The sequence below is a fragment of the Lipophrys pholis genome (assembly GCF_963383615.2).
Source record: "Lipophrys pholis genome assembly, chromosome: 18".
Lineage (NCBI taxonomy): Eukaryota > Metazoa > Chordata > Actinopteri > Blenniiformes > Blenniidae > Lipophrys > Lipophrys pholis.
This window is the reverse complement of record NC_137646.1, coordinates 9460017-9474349: the sequence shown is the minus strand read 5'-3', so window position 1 is coordinate 9474349 and position 14333 is coordinate 9460017. Positions and strand designations below refer to the sequence as shown.

General features: G+C 44.5%; 1 protein-coding gene across 1 annotated transcript in view; it reads left to right on the top strand.

Annotated features, from left to right (window-relative positions):
• Window positions 1–1307: 1307 nt before the first annotated feature.
• The window catches only part of ablim2 (actin binding LIM protein family, member 2), a 103622-nt gene continuing 90596 nt past the window's right edge, over window positions 1308–14333 (top strand). The window contains exon 1 of the transcript XR_013936235.1: window positions 1308–1387. The gene's annotated coding sequence lies outside the window, so the exon portion shown is untranslated. The remainder of the gene's footprint in view (window positions 1388–14333) is intronic.

Sequence of the window (14333 nt, the reverse complement as noted above, 5' to 3'; positions counted from 1 at the left end):
ACCAATAGTTGGATAATTTCTTTTTTATAATATCTATATGTGGCTTCCAAATGAATTTATGATCTAAGATTACCCCCAGGAATTTAGTTTCATACAATCCTATTTATTTATTATACAAATGTTATGAAGACATTTTTAAAGTGCTTCAGTCATCAACTGTGTGAGCAGAAGAAGGTCCCCTGAAAGAGAAGAAATGACTGAAGAAGAAATTCACTCAGATGACAAATAAGGTTCTTACTAAGGAATCAGAAAACCCTCCACGAGACTCTAATACCCCCACTAGACTCTAATACCCCCACGAGACTCTAATACCCTCCACTAGACTCTAATACTCCCACTATACTCTAACACCCTCCTTTAGACTCTAATACCCCCACTAGACTCTAATACACTCCAAAGAGCTCTAATACCTTCCACATGACTTTAATGCCCTCTACGGGGCTCTAATAACCTCCACCCGGCTCTTATATCCTCCACTAGACTCTAATACCTTCCACTGGGCTCTTATACCCTCCACTGGGCTGTAATACCCTCCACTAGACTTTAATGCCCCCCACAAGACTTCAGCGCACTTCACTGGGCTGTAATACCCTCCACTAGACTTTAATGCCCTCCTCTTGGCTCTAATGCCCTTCACTGGGCTCTAATACCCTCCACTAGACTTTAAGGCCCTCCACTGGGCTCGAATACCCTCCATTGTGCTCTATTACCCCCACTAGGCTCTAATACCCTCCACTGGGCTCTAATACCCTCCACTGGGTTCTAATACCCCCACTAGGCTCCACTGGGCTCTAATACCCTCCACTGGGCTCTAATACCCTCCACTGGGTTCTAATACCCCCACTAGGCTCCACTGGGCTCTAATACCCTCCACTGGGTTCTAATACCCCCACTAGGCTCCACTGGGTTCTAATACCCTCCACTGGGTTCTAATACCCCCACTAGGCTCCACTGGGTTCTAATACCCGCCACTGGGCTCTAATACCCTCCACTGGGCTCTAATACCCTCCATTGGGCTCCACTGGGCTCTTGCTGCACAACAGTCCACTTTTATGACAACTTTTACTTTGAAAGGATTCACCGGAAGCGCCCCCCCCCCCCCCTCCCCCAGCCCGTGCGCCCACACCCACCCTGCAGCGCAGCGCTGCAGTGCGCGCAGGATATTGAGTGTGTGCGTGAGTGTGTGTGTGCGTGTGTGTGTGTGTGTGTGTGCTGTGCTGGTCTGAGCGTCTGCACGAGCTGCAGAAAACATCTCCTCCTCCTCCTCCTCCCCCTCCTCCTCCTCCTCCTCCTCCTCCTCCATGTTCCGTCAGTGTGGATCGCGGCTGGTCTGCTGAGCATCATCCACCGGGAGGGAGGACGTGTAGCGGCACCATGAGCAGCACCGGTAGGAAACCTGCGATCTCCTGTTTACTGATCCACTGCGTCTGTTCCTGCTCGGTCTCTGGAGAACCTGTCATCACCTGAACACCGTTACACTGCGCGCGCCCCTCTCTCCTCACTCCGTTACTATCCTCACTCCGTTACTATCAGTGGGTTCATGTTGACCGTCAGTCCAGACAGCTGATGTCATGTGGGAGAATCCAGGCGGTGCAGAAACGCCCCGAGAGGCTGTTTGGTCTCCCCGGTCTGAGGGTCTCCAGCAGGCCGGAGTCCTGATCCAGACGTTCCAGCTCCGGGTGTGGCGGGACACAAAAGGTCTTTAAAGGTGCAGCGTGTGACAGTTCACTGATGCCGCCTCTGTGCATTAGGGGGCAGTAGTGAGTCCCTGTGGTGTTGCTTCAGATTTACAGTTTTGTTTGTTCAGTTCTTGCTTCACTGAGAGTCGGCGAGACGTTGCTGTGGACAGTTAACAGCTGGATTCAATAACAGAAGAAACATTTTAAAAAGTCAGAAGATGTGACTTCATACAATCTGATCTCCGAGCTTGTTTGTTCAAAAACTCCTGATGTGTTAGAAACAAGTTATTTGGGTTTAAACATCTCGTCCTGTTTCTTCCCTCTTGATGCTCGTTGTCTGAGGATCATTTAGCTAAAGTTGTTTTGCTTCAGTGCTCTTCATCACCCGACTGAACACACCAGCGTTCATTAACACATTAATGTCTAAATCATTCAGAAAGACGTTAGCAGCCTCTGCAAACCTTGAATTTATTTGTTCAAAGTTTCTCATCCAGAAATACTTTTTAATTCTTAAAGGGCTGATGTTCTGACAAACTGACTTCCTAAAGGTTCTCCAGCATTAATAACCGTCCCCATACCTGGACTGACGCCCCAGAAGTGAAGACAGTCTGTCCTCTCTCTCTCCCTGGCTGGTTTCAGGTTTTAAAAAGTGTGTTGCTCCAACCAGCCAATCAGAAATCCAACCCTATGTAGTGTCATCAGGGGTTTAGCCAATCCCAATCAAGGTAGGCCCTCCCTTTGACCTTCCCACAATTAGGCGCTCTGCTCTGGCACATGGCACCACGAGAGGAAGTACTTCCTCCTCTTCCCAAGATGGGCATGTGTGGGCGGAGCCAGTCCAGCTCACACAAACACAGCAGATTCTGAATGTAGCTCCTATGATCCAATATTCAAATGGAGGAAAATCAAGGAGAAACTTTGAATACAAGGTTTCTGGAGCAATCAGACCAGGAGGAGGAGGTGAACTGGAGGACATGACTCCTGAATGTTTAGGTGATCTTTACTTTCACTCTAATAAGAAAGGCTGTGATGTTATTTGTTACCAAAACATAGCTGGGAAATAGTAAGTAACATTGCTAATCCACTGAAATACATTTCAGTTTGAAGGATTTCTGAAGGGTTTTGAGAACTGGTGTCCTGGACGAAGGTCATTGCTGAAATAGCTGGCAGAGCGCTCCTTCAGTTAAAAACACCACCAGAATGCCAATGTGCTAATTTTGTATATCCTCAGTGTAGAAGGAAATAGCTTTCAAATGTCATGATTGAAGGAAGGTTTTATCTACTGTGGCTATCATGCTAATGCTAAACATGCTACTTTAGCATATGCGGAATAGCAACTATCAGTAAATAATTCAGAACTTTCATTTTGCTGCTCGATAAACATTAATGTGTTTTACTGAGTGTCACGTGTCAGATGTTTGGTCTACAAACATGCTCAGCATTATCAGGAAGGATTGTGGGATCGTTGAATAGAGGAACGTTTTTTGGGTGGTGGTAGAGAGCGCGGAGCTGCAGAGCGTCTGGACACCCAGACGGGAGGAATTCATTAGCACACTGCTGCCAACTGCTCAGGAGAGCAACAGACACAGGCTGGTGTTTGTCTGGAACCTTTTTATGAGTCTGACCTTTTACCTTTTAAAAAACCACAGCCGGATGTGTGAGCGTTCAGGAGGAATTCCTTTCAGGTGTCTCCGGGTGTGTGATGCTGGCCCGGCCTCCTCCTGTCTCCTCGACATGCTCCTGAAGCACTACGGGCCTGATTCACTCCAACCAGGACTGACACAACCAGTATCAGGACTGACACAACCAGGACCAAGACTGACACAACCAGTATCAGGACTGACACAACAAGGACTGACACAACCAGTATCAGGACTGACACAACCAGGACCAGGACTGACACAACCAGTATCAGGACTGACACAACAAGGACTGACACAACCAGGACTGACTCAACTATTATTATTATTATTATGATGATGATGATGATGATGATGATGATGATGATGATGATGATGATGATGATGATGATGATGATGATGATTATTGTTATTATTTTCTCTATGGCCACTCCAGGGCTCTGGACTAAAACAAGACGGACGTGAAAAAACTGCAATAGAGCGACAAGGAGACTCAATGTTTTCATCCGAGGTTCAGATCAGACTAGATGGAGCGACCCGGACCAAACCACTGTTACAGTCCGTCTCCTGGTTCCTGTATGACCACTGTCAGCATGAAATCAGTGACGTATCACGTTTTGGAGTGACGCAATGACGTGGCTCTCACTGGCTCCTTGACAATGGAAAAACAAGCAGTTCTTTGGCGGTGCTCAATTAAGAACTGGTCCGGAACTAGAACCTGGTTCTGTTTGGTGGAAAAGCCCTACCAGAGGAACGTCTGCACCTCGTTTTAGACCGCGGCGCTGTGGAGTTTCAATAAACCAGTCAACAAAACAACCGGTGAGCAAAGTGGCGAATGTAAACAACAACGGAGGGTTTCCGGCAGATGAAATATTTAAATATTGTGGGCAAGTCGAGAGTGACGATGGTCACTGACCAATCAGGAGACGGCTGCATTGTCGCTCCTCCTCACAGACCCTTCCTCACTGCTAGGTACCTCGACCGGTTAGGTGGTTACGGTTTCTTCCGTACCAATCCACAACTTTTCTCAGTGAAGCCGTCCCGCTGTGTCGGCTTCATTAAAATGGGCCTCATGTTGAGACTGGAGTCATTTCAATAGTAATTGTTTGGTTTTGTGAATATAGAAATTCTGAATCGTGTATACTCAGCGCCACGGCACAGAGAAGATGAAATTTAAAGGTTATCATGGCTGTATCTCTCTGGTCTCTGAATGTGGCCCCTGAACTAAGATGAGACTGTCAATCAAAGTTGTGAGTAAGTACCTCGACAAATACCACAATAACAGCAACTGACTCACACTTTTCAAATCAGACACAAACGTTTCCAGAGGCTTGAAGTCACAGAAGCGTTTCAACATCCTCTCAGGATTTTTGCACAATCTGGATCAATATTCATTGACGCAGTGAAAAGCACTAAAGGAGTGTGTATCGTTTGAGTTTCAACATGTGTGTGCGTGGAATATCAAGGTTGTGAACATGTTTGTAAAATGTTTGTAGATGAGACCATGAATTGTGTCTTTGAGGATCCTGTCCTTCTTGAACACAGTCACAACCTGTGTGTCAGTGGAAGTGAGAAGGTCCAGAGATTCTCCGTGTTGAGGTGATTCCTCACCTGTTCACGATAATCACCTTCCTTTAGTGGTCTTCAGCCAACCAGAGCAGGATCTTGGGGCAAAGGTCACGCTGCTCAGCTGTTCTGGTTCAAGGTTCACCATGATGAGGTGAAGGAAGCTGCAGAAGACGGGGAAGTCTCAGACTGTCTCACGGATCTTAACAATCGTAGTTCCCATCTCGCCACACTGTACGACACAGAGCTAGTAGAGTTTGGCTCGCCACACAAGGTTTGCTGAGTGAATGCTGAACCATGAAAACAAGCTGAATCGCAGCCTACGACCACGTGAGCAGCAATACCAGGTCCTAAACATGAAGGAGCCTCTCTGTTGTGGCTTTTATGTGTTTGGAGAGAAATCCCCAAACAGGAGCCCAGGAGGATCGAGACGCAGTCGTGGCTTGGAGAGAGAGGCCAACTTGGGATTCTAACTTTGCAAAGGGAGCTTGAACTGAGTACTTGATAGCTTCTACTAGAGTCTAACATTTCCATTAACATTTACTGTAATGGTCCTTCATTTTCCAAGAGAACACTATGTAAACGAGCAGGTCGCAGCAGCAGCTCCCATCGCCCCAAATATCTGACACTGATCTTGATCGCAGGTCGTCTTTGGTTGCAGACCATGACATCGGCTGTCCTTGAACCGTGTCCTTTGTCTCACAGTGCGATGAAGGACCACCGATTTAGAGCCAAGACCAAATACTTGCCACAATTCTCACACGATTATTATCTTTCAGTCTGCAAACAACAGACATCAAGTCGCGGCTCAAAGTTTATTAGGTTGTCGTAGGACTGATCAAATCGATGTCTGTAGGAGTATTCAGGGCCACTGACTCCCTCTCCACTCTCCATCTTGCTCCTGCTGCCCTGCAGTGGACTGGACCTTCAGGAAATGGATGCAGACTGACAGTATCAGTGTCTGCAGAGGCAGCGGTTGAAAACTAGCACATCACTTCATGCAGTGTTGGTTGGCTGGGTGTGTGTTTGCTCCACAGCCTGGGGGAATCTGCTGAGTGACGAGCATCACTTTGGACTCTGAAGTCACATTCCTGTCTGCAGCCAGCGGCGCCATCAGTCCCCAACACCGTTTCATTTCCTCATTCTGGCCTCAACTTTCCCTCTCGTCATCTCTTCCCAATATTCCAAACGTTGGCTGATTGGATCCCAAGTGTTTCACATGTTCTCAGTGACTTTCCCTATTGTTGCCCAGTTTGATGTGACGTACTTAGTGTTGCACAGAGTAGGACAGGGCCAGTGTATCAATGTCACCCTAATGTTTTGATGCTTCTGTTGCCTGGTTCTGTCCTCATCTCCATGTTCAGGTTTGCCCAGTTTTGATAGAATCCCATCTCTTCCTGATTTCATCCAGACTTTTTGGTGTGTTTCTATTCTCTCCTGTAAACATCCTCTGCTTTTCAAACTTGTTGGACGAGGTCTTTGTTTTGTCCCTACCCTGCCCTGAACACAGACTGGCCTTCTCTATCTCTTCTGGCCCAACGTGCTCCCAGTTTGAAACTTTGTTCACCACAGAGAAAGAAAACAAGCAGGACAAGTGAGCCTGGATCTACAGTTTCTTTACTTGATTGTTCACCTGGTCAGTCCACAGGAGTGAGACGCTGAAGCTTGAATGAACCTCTGAGGACGGGCTTGGTGGGACGAACACATCCTGCTGCATTCTGTCACTTCCAGAAGACTCCAGTGTTTTGGACATCATGTATGGTCCAGCAGCACAAAGTGAGGAGTTGTTTGCGATGAGATTGATGGTTTGTGAGCTACTTCCCATGTTCCCAGTAGCTGAGGCAAATTGAGTTCTGAGCCTCCTCTCTACAGGGAACAGTGACTGTGACCAATGATCGAAGAGATCGTCCGTTAATCCCAGCTCAGATTACTTCTGCAGGTCGCATGAGGAGAAGTGTGATCAATACGCCTGTTTTCGTCCCATCAGTGGAAATGTGTGCAGCAGCTGATCTGCTGCTGATGAGGGAACGTCTTCATTCAGTCCTCTTCATACAGTTCTGTGACTTCAGGAAGGGCCTGAAGAGAGACGATAAAAGCTGTTCGATACACATAAATGGGATTTATGTCTTATCTGTTAGTGATGGTGCTGTAAAACCTCTTTGTAGCCACGTGCCATTACTGTACATCAGCAATAAAGCTGAGATAAACCATGATAACACAGTTTTACAACATTTGAAACCTCATAAAGACGAAAATAACTATGGGTTTTGATTTGGATGCACATTTTATAAATTAATTTTCAAATGCTTACAGTACAATTAGTAGTTCCGTTAAAAGTAGTGGAAATGTGGGATTAGTTTATTCCATAATGCAGATAAAATGTAAATTGATTTGACAACCTTCCTGTCTGAGTTAGGCGTACTCATCCCTGTATTACTGCAGTGTGGTGGTCACACATTTACTCCCTACCTTCAGCTGAAGCAGTTAGATGAGGAAGATGCTCTATAATCTGGATGTTAGAGGTGGAATATGCTCTATAATCTGGATGTTAGTGGAGGAAGATGCTTTATAATCTGGATGTTAGTGGAGGAAGATGCTCTATAATCTGGATGTTAAAGGATGAAGATGCTATATAATGTGGATGTTAGTGGAGGAAGATGTTCTATAATCTGGGTGTTAGAGGTGGGAGATGCTCTATAATGTGGATGTTAGAGGAGGAAGATGCTCTGTAATCTGGATGTTTGTGGAGGAAGATGCTCTATTATTTGGATGTTAGTGGAGGAAGATGCTCTATAATCTGGGTGTTAGAGGTGGAAGATGCTCTATAATCTGGATGTTAGTAGAGGAGGATGCTCTATTATCTGGATGTTAGTGGAGGAAGATGCTCTTTAATCTGGGTGTTAGAGGTGGAAGATGCTCTATAACCTGGATGTTAGTGGAGGAAGATGCTCTGTAATCTATAAGTACTTTGAAATGACAACTATTGTTGTCTAAATTAGATCTACTCGTCATATGAAAGCAGAATTTGACACTTTCTAGAACCTGGAGCAGACCTGGGAATGTGCCTGTTGCTTTTACTTTGAAAGCTCCTGTTTGTTTGTGGGTCTTCCAGGGTTTCTTTGAAGCACTTAGTGAGAAGAACTAATGGAGTTGTTGACAGACAGGAGGTGGAGAAGCGCTGGAGAAGCTGCAGCAGCGTAGAGTTCTGTGTTTGCACAGTAGTTGTTAACTTCCACTGTTGACCATGTAATTGAAGTGGTCGAAGGCCTTTTGCACACTGACTGTAATTATGCACATAAAATGAAGGAAAATAGACTCCAGTAAAACTCAGGAATTCAGCAGACAAACATTGGAATGAATGAAGTCAGGAAACAATTCTTTTATTAAAGTTTCGCATCAAAGTTTGGCCTTTTCTTGTTGAAATAGTCAAACAGTTTTCATCCACTGCATGATTATAGACCGTCTCATGACAACATGTGATTAGATCCTAATCTGGAAGGAGATCCAATAGATCCAATAGATCCAGTCGATCACCAGAGTGCCGGGGACCAGGATGTATGTGTGTGTATCACTCGTCATACTTTTCATCACAAAAATTAATTTCCTAATGGTGGAATCATGTTTTAAGTTCAAAATGTCACGTTGTCGTTACAGTTAGGCCCCGCCCACATGGAGGTGGGTTCAGGTGTATCTGAACATGATTTTATTGGAAGGGTTTTCCATCCACACAAAGCCGGTGTTTTTGGCTGGTTTTTCGAAACAGGAGCCCAGATTAGATCAATCTGAAAGCGTTTTCACGTGGACAACGTCATACCCCCTCGTAACCTTAAAGCCCCAAACAACAACAAAACAATAGCAGATGACAGAACCGTGAGAGAACTCACTTCATACCTGATTCACCATCATGCCTCATCTCGTTTCCATCCTGGAGCGCATGCTGAGGATCTCCTGACCATGAGGCGGCAGCACTGTGTGTATTTCAGCTAACAGGAGGTTTTCATGAGTCTCGGGGCTGAAGACCACGATGAGAGCGGCCAGCCTTCAGCTTTTAGGGAGTTTGTAATCACATTAACGTTGCCTTCATAAACACTGAGAGGAACAAGATGGCAGCGTGTGGAATACAAGGAGTCTGAGAGCAAGGGAATGAAATCCACTTTTCAGGATTCATTTAGTAGGGTTCCATAAACAGCAACCTGCCTCTTTCTTTTGTTTTTGTTCTTTACAAGAATTAATATAAAGGGGAATATTTTGCCAGTAAAACTAATGATTTAAATTTTTTTAACATGTTTAAAGAAGCGGCTGGTGTGTCAAAGTAATGACTTTACATAAAAGTGAAGCCAGAAAAGCTGAAGTCTAACCGGTGCGACAGACACGGTACTTTCATTCTTCAAGAGACTTGAAACCAATGTGCATCAACAAATACTTTTATGTATCTATACATCCCAGCATCCGTTCATATTACTACCCCACACAAAGGTGCAGCGCAGCAAAGCCAAAACATAACCTGACTGTGATTGGTCGGTGGAGGAATTGATGACCGTTGGAGGTTTCAGTTCATTTTATTTTGAGGTTTTTACTTGTTCATAGATTGTTATTGTGTGGGGTTTTGTTAGATTGCGCTTTGGGGGATCTTCCTTTAGAAACCTCCGAGGGCATTCCACGTTGATGCAGCCCGATGGTGTGATGCTGCCTCCACCATGCTTCACAGTGGTGATGGGCAGTGGGAGCGTTCCACCAAACGCAGCATCTGGCTGAATGTTCAAAAACCTCCAGTTTGGTTTCATCGCAACAAAAACATTCTTCCAGCTAATGGTGACGTTGTTCAGCCTGTTATTTTAAGTTCTTATCAAAAACAGCAACATTGTCATCAAGTCTGCAGTTTGTGAGGGTTAAGTCAAAGGTTAACAAGATGTTAATTGACTCAGCAGAGAGCATAATGCCTCTCTGTGTTCAGTACAAACAAAGATGTCATTATGCTTCATCGTAGCATCACCAAGCAGAACGGAGGCTGCTGCTGCAGCAACAACTGCAACAGCACTGGGACATTTCCTTGAAAAGGAGACCTGCCGCCTCAGGCCTTTCCCTGCTTCTCTGCAAGGAGCTGTAATCTGCATCCTTCTTTCAGACCTCCCGCTCTTATTCAGCGCTCGGTGTCGGACATGCTGAATGTGTGACATTTAGGTGTGGCGGCAGACATTCAGGACAGCCAAGCTTTTCACCGAGCGCCGTGCCACATGTTCAGTGTGTTACTGCAGCAGTGCTGCTCAATGAGCTGGAAGAAACAGGGTGGGGTTGTGCTTCATAGGATGTCAGGTAAAGGAGGAGGGGCGTTGGTTAACCAACCGAATCAGCCTGAAAATCAGAGTGTTTACTTCTGGCTGAAAGACAAACTGCAGAAGTGAGACGAGACTAAAATACAGCAACATAAATTGAGGAGTGGTGGTCTTGTTAGTTACAGTTAACCTGGTAAACTACTGGGATTTGTTTTATTAGGAGCTTGTTCATGTCACAGAGCAAGTCATCAGAATAACTGTGGGTTGATTTACTGAGATCCTGCCTGAAACACTGTAATCTCACGCTCACACAGATTAATTCGACTTTCAGCTTGAGTGTGTTTTACAGACGTGTGTATTGGATCCTGTTTATACCAGGAAACGATCAATTCTGTGTTTGTTTGTTTGTTTGCTTGCTTTCACCATTCAGTGGTTGGATGGAGGGAAACAGTCCAGTGGGGAAAACCTGCTGGAAACTGTTCTTCTCTGTGAAAACTCCTTCTTCTATGTGTTGGTGGGTTTGGGCGTGTCCACAAGTATATGGCTTCACTGTAATATTTTATGACATCAGAGTCTGCAGAAGTGATCCACTTCCTTTCTTGGAAACGGCCACAGAGGATATATAAGGATATATACGGATATATAAGGATATATAAGGATATATAAGGATATAGATAATTAGTGGATATTGTCTATACTTTGTACTGTTGTGTATTATACTTTGTTGTTTCAGTATGATCATGTTTGTTAATGATGCTTTATGTTCTTGTAGTTTTTTCTGCAATAAAAATTGGATATTAATTCATTACTTGAAGAGCATGTTTCATGCATGTTTCATGCTCGTCTTCCTGTAGGATCTGTGGCTCCTGGAGTAAAAACTCCAAATGTCTCCAAACAGAAGCTGCACATTGAAACAACCATGACCTGGAAATCTCAAAAGTCTGTTTGTACCGATTTAATAATGCAGATTGATAAAGCCTTATCTATGCACAAACACAGAGGAGATGCCTGGTTCAGTCGGCAGAGCTCAGCAGAATGGGGCCTTCATAAATAACTTAAGATGTTCCCTTCAAACACATTCTATTCCCACTCGCCTCGCGCTGCTCTGTCGCACACAAATCTGAACTACGTGATTGATCTACGAGCTGCTGGAGATTTGAAGTGTGGCTGCAGATGTCATCTGAGAGATCTTTACAGACAACAGCAGCTTATTTCTGGGACTGAGGCTGTGAGACAAACATTTCCAGTTTACTGTACGCAAACAGGCTGAAGCTGATGAAATCATCTCTTTTCCCCTCATCGTGGGATCAGCTGCTGAGCAGCTCGCCTTCCAGTCTGATGGTTGACGCTTCGCTGATGTTTCATCTGCTCTGTTAATGTGTTGAAGTGTTTCTCCCAACGCTCGGCAGCCCTTGACATTAGTATGAGAGTGTCTGTGTCATTGTTTAAAGAAGGTTTAAAGTACTTAGTCGGCAAAATGTTTGAGCTGATTTACTCAGAGATGCACCAGTATGTGCTGGGATTTGAGGTCTGTCCACCATGGCTTGTGTTTTCATGTGGAAGCGTAGAAGATTGACGGATCCATGTTTGGATTATGGGAGAAAAAAGTTGGTACATTTGGAAAAAAGAATCATTCATGAGGAGAACATGCAGACTCAACACAGGAAGCTTCTGGCGGTGGGGGGGTGGGGTTGGGGGTGGGGGCGGTAGAATTGTACATATATCATCATTTATAGCTTAGAATATTTTATTTCCACAACAACTCCTCCACAAGCAACATCGTCATCCAGTCCTTCTTCGTTCTGAAGAAACAATGAAAAGTTGATGAAGTTACCAAATTTGCTGACGTTAGATTTGCGCTGCAGGACAGAGGTAAACCCAATCTATAATAATTTTCCAATGTTTTCTTCTTATCGTCAGTGTTACTGAAGCAGTTTCCTCTGAAGTCCTTCAACACAGTAATTTGTTTCCTTCATCCTTGATTCTTCAGCTTTAAGTGCTACCTTTAGAGAGAACTAATTCTAACAATTCAAATTTCTATGGATCACATATGGAAGGAAACACTGAAGGACATTGGTACAGCTGGTCTAACAAGACCATCAGCACTTTTTGGTGAGATGTTTTTATTTGATTTGATATTATGCAGGGTTTACATATCGGCCCGACGTGTCATTTTCCCATCATTCCTGCCATTCTTCATGTGACGTAACACATCTGAATACGGGCGTGTCGGTGCCTAACATTCTTGCTATTCTTGGAGCATTATTTAGGCTTCTAAAAATCTTCCACGAACATGAAGAAGGGCCTGGATTGGCAGCATTCGTAATGTCTTCTTGATGGTTCAGGTTTGTGACAGGGTGTCATGGCAGCACCAGCTTCCCTCAGTTTGGCTCCCCTCTCTTCCTCTCTGCACAACTCTATCATGGCATTGAGCCCAACTTTGCCTGCCAACAGAACCTTTCTCTGGATGTGGAGCGATGTGGAGCGTGTGAACTGTACAGCAGCTGATGGTAGAATCAGAGAGTGGAGCCATATATATATTTATATATAAACCAAATCCTCCCGATTCGCAACACTGCTGACTGATTAATGAGAGAAAGTGATGATGTGCAATGGTGCACAGAAGTGTGCAACGGCGGGGAACAATATTCCTGAAAGGCGTAATGACTCCTGATGATTTGTCACGTTTCGTTCCATTTACTGTAACGTACGATAACAGTGGCGGAGCGACGCCTCATTCCTGAATCATGTGACTTAGGTCAAAATCGTGATCTGCGATGTGAATTGAGATTCGTCGTCATGTGTAATTGTAGTATTCACTAGATTCTGACTGATTCCAGAATTTAAGAGTTTAGAGATACTATTAAAAAAAGTCGATTGTGTGAAGTCGTTCTGTTTGTTAAAACCGACTGTTCGGAATGTGTAGCAGACATGAAGTGAATGGAGCAGATAATAAGGGCTGATGGCTGATCACCTGTGGAACAGCTTTAAGAGGCATCTAACATACCTAAACTGGGCCTTTTTTAATCTTTTTATTATATTTTAACACATTTCCTGATATAACCACAATCAATTTCCCTCTTTTTAAAAAAACAGTGACTGATAATCTTTAAGATCTTTCAATGTACTATTAAAACAGGAAAGTTAATCCGCCCTTCAGGAAGAGGGAGAAGAAAATGAGTTCAAATGTCTTTGACAAACTGATGACTTTGGGAGAGCATCAGTTATGTCCAGCAGAGGAGAGCCAAGCTCTTCTGTCCCTCCTTCATCCAACCACCCAGACCAGTGTGCTCCAGCACACCGGATCACCGTCGTGGCTTCAGCAGTGACTCAGCAGTGAAGTTCATTGAGTCTGCCAGTCACCAGCAGGACGTTTCTATCAATCAAACACTGAGAAGGTGATGAATGATCTTATAACTGATGATAGTGAACCTGCTGCATGAGCTAGTTTAAACAACCTCAGCTCAAAGTGACCTTTCCCAACCCGAGAAAGCCGAGAGCCACGCCGGGTTCACCAGTGTAACACTGCTGGTATTGGTTGTTATCGATCTCTGGACGTTTGGTCATGGATCACACTCCTTCCAGCTGCCAGTGTTTTGGCCTCACCTGGCCTGCAGTGGACATGTTGCTGCTCCACTGCTGGAGAGGAAACAGGAGGGCTCTCCTTTGTGTGTCTTTGTGTGTGTCTTTTTGTCTTTGTGTGTATCTCTGTATCTTTGTGTGTGTCTTTTTGTCTTTGTGTCTTTGTGTGTGTGTTTTTGTGTCTTTGTGTGTGTCTTTGTGTATGTTTGTGTGTCTTTGTGTGTTTGTGTGTCTTTCTGTGTGTTTGTTTGTGTTTGTGTGCCTTTGTATGTTTGTGTCTTTGTGTGTTTGTGTTTGTTTGTGTCTTTGTGTGTGTCTTTTTGTCTTTGTGTGTGTGTTTGTGTGTGTGTCTTTTTGTCTTTGTGTCTTTGTGTGTGTGTTTGTGTGTGTGTGTCTTTGCCTTTGTGTGTGTCTTTGTGTATGTTTGTGTGTGTGTGTTTGTGTGTCTTTGTGTGTCTTTGTGTGTGCCTTTGTATGTTTGTGTCTTTGTGTGTTTGTGTTTGTTTGTTTGTGTGTTTGTGTGTGTCTTTGTATGTTTTTATCTTTGTGTGTCTTTGTGTGTTTGTGTTTGTGTCTTTGTGTTTGTTTGTGTG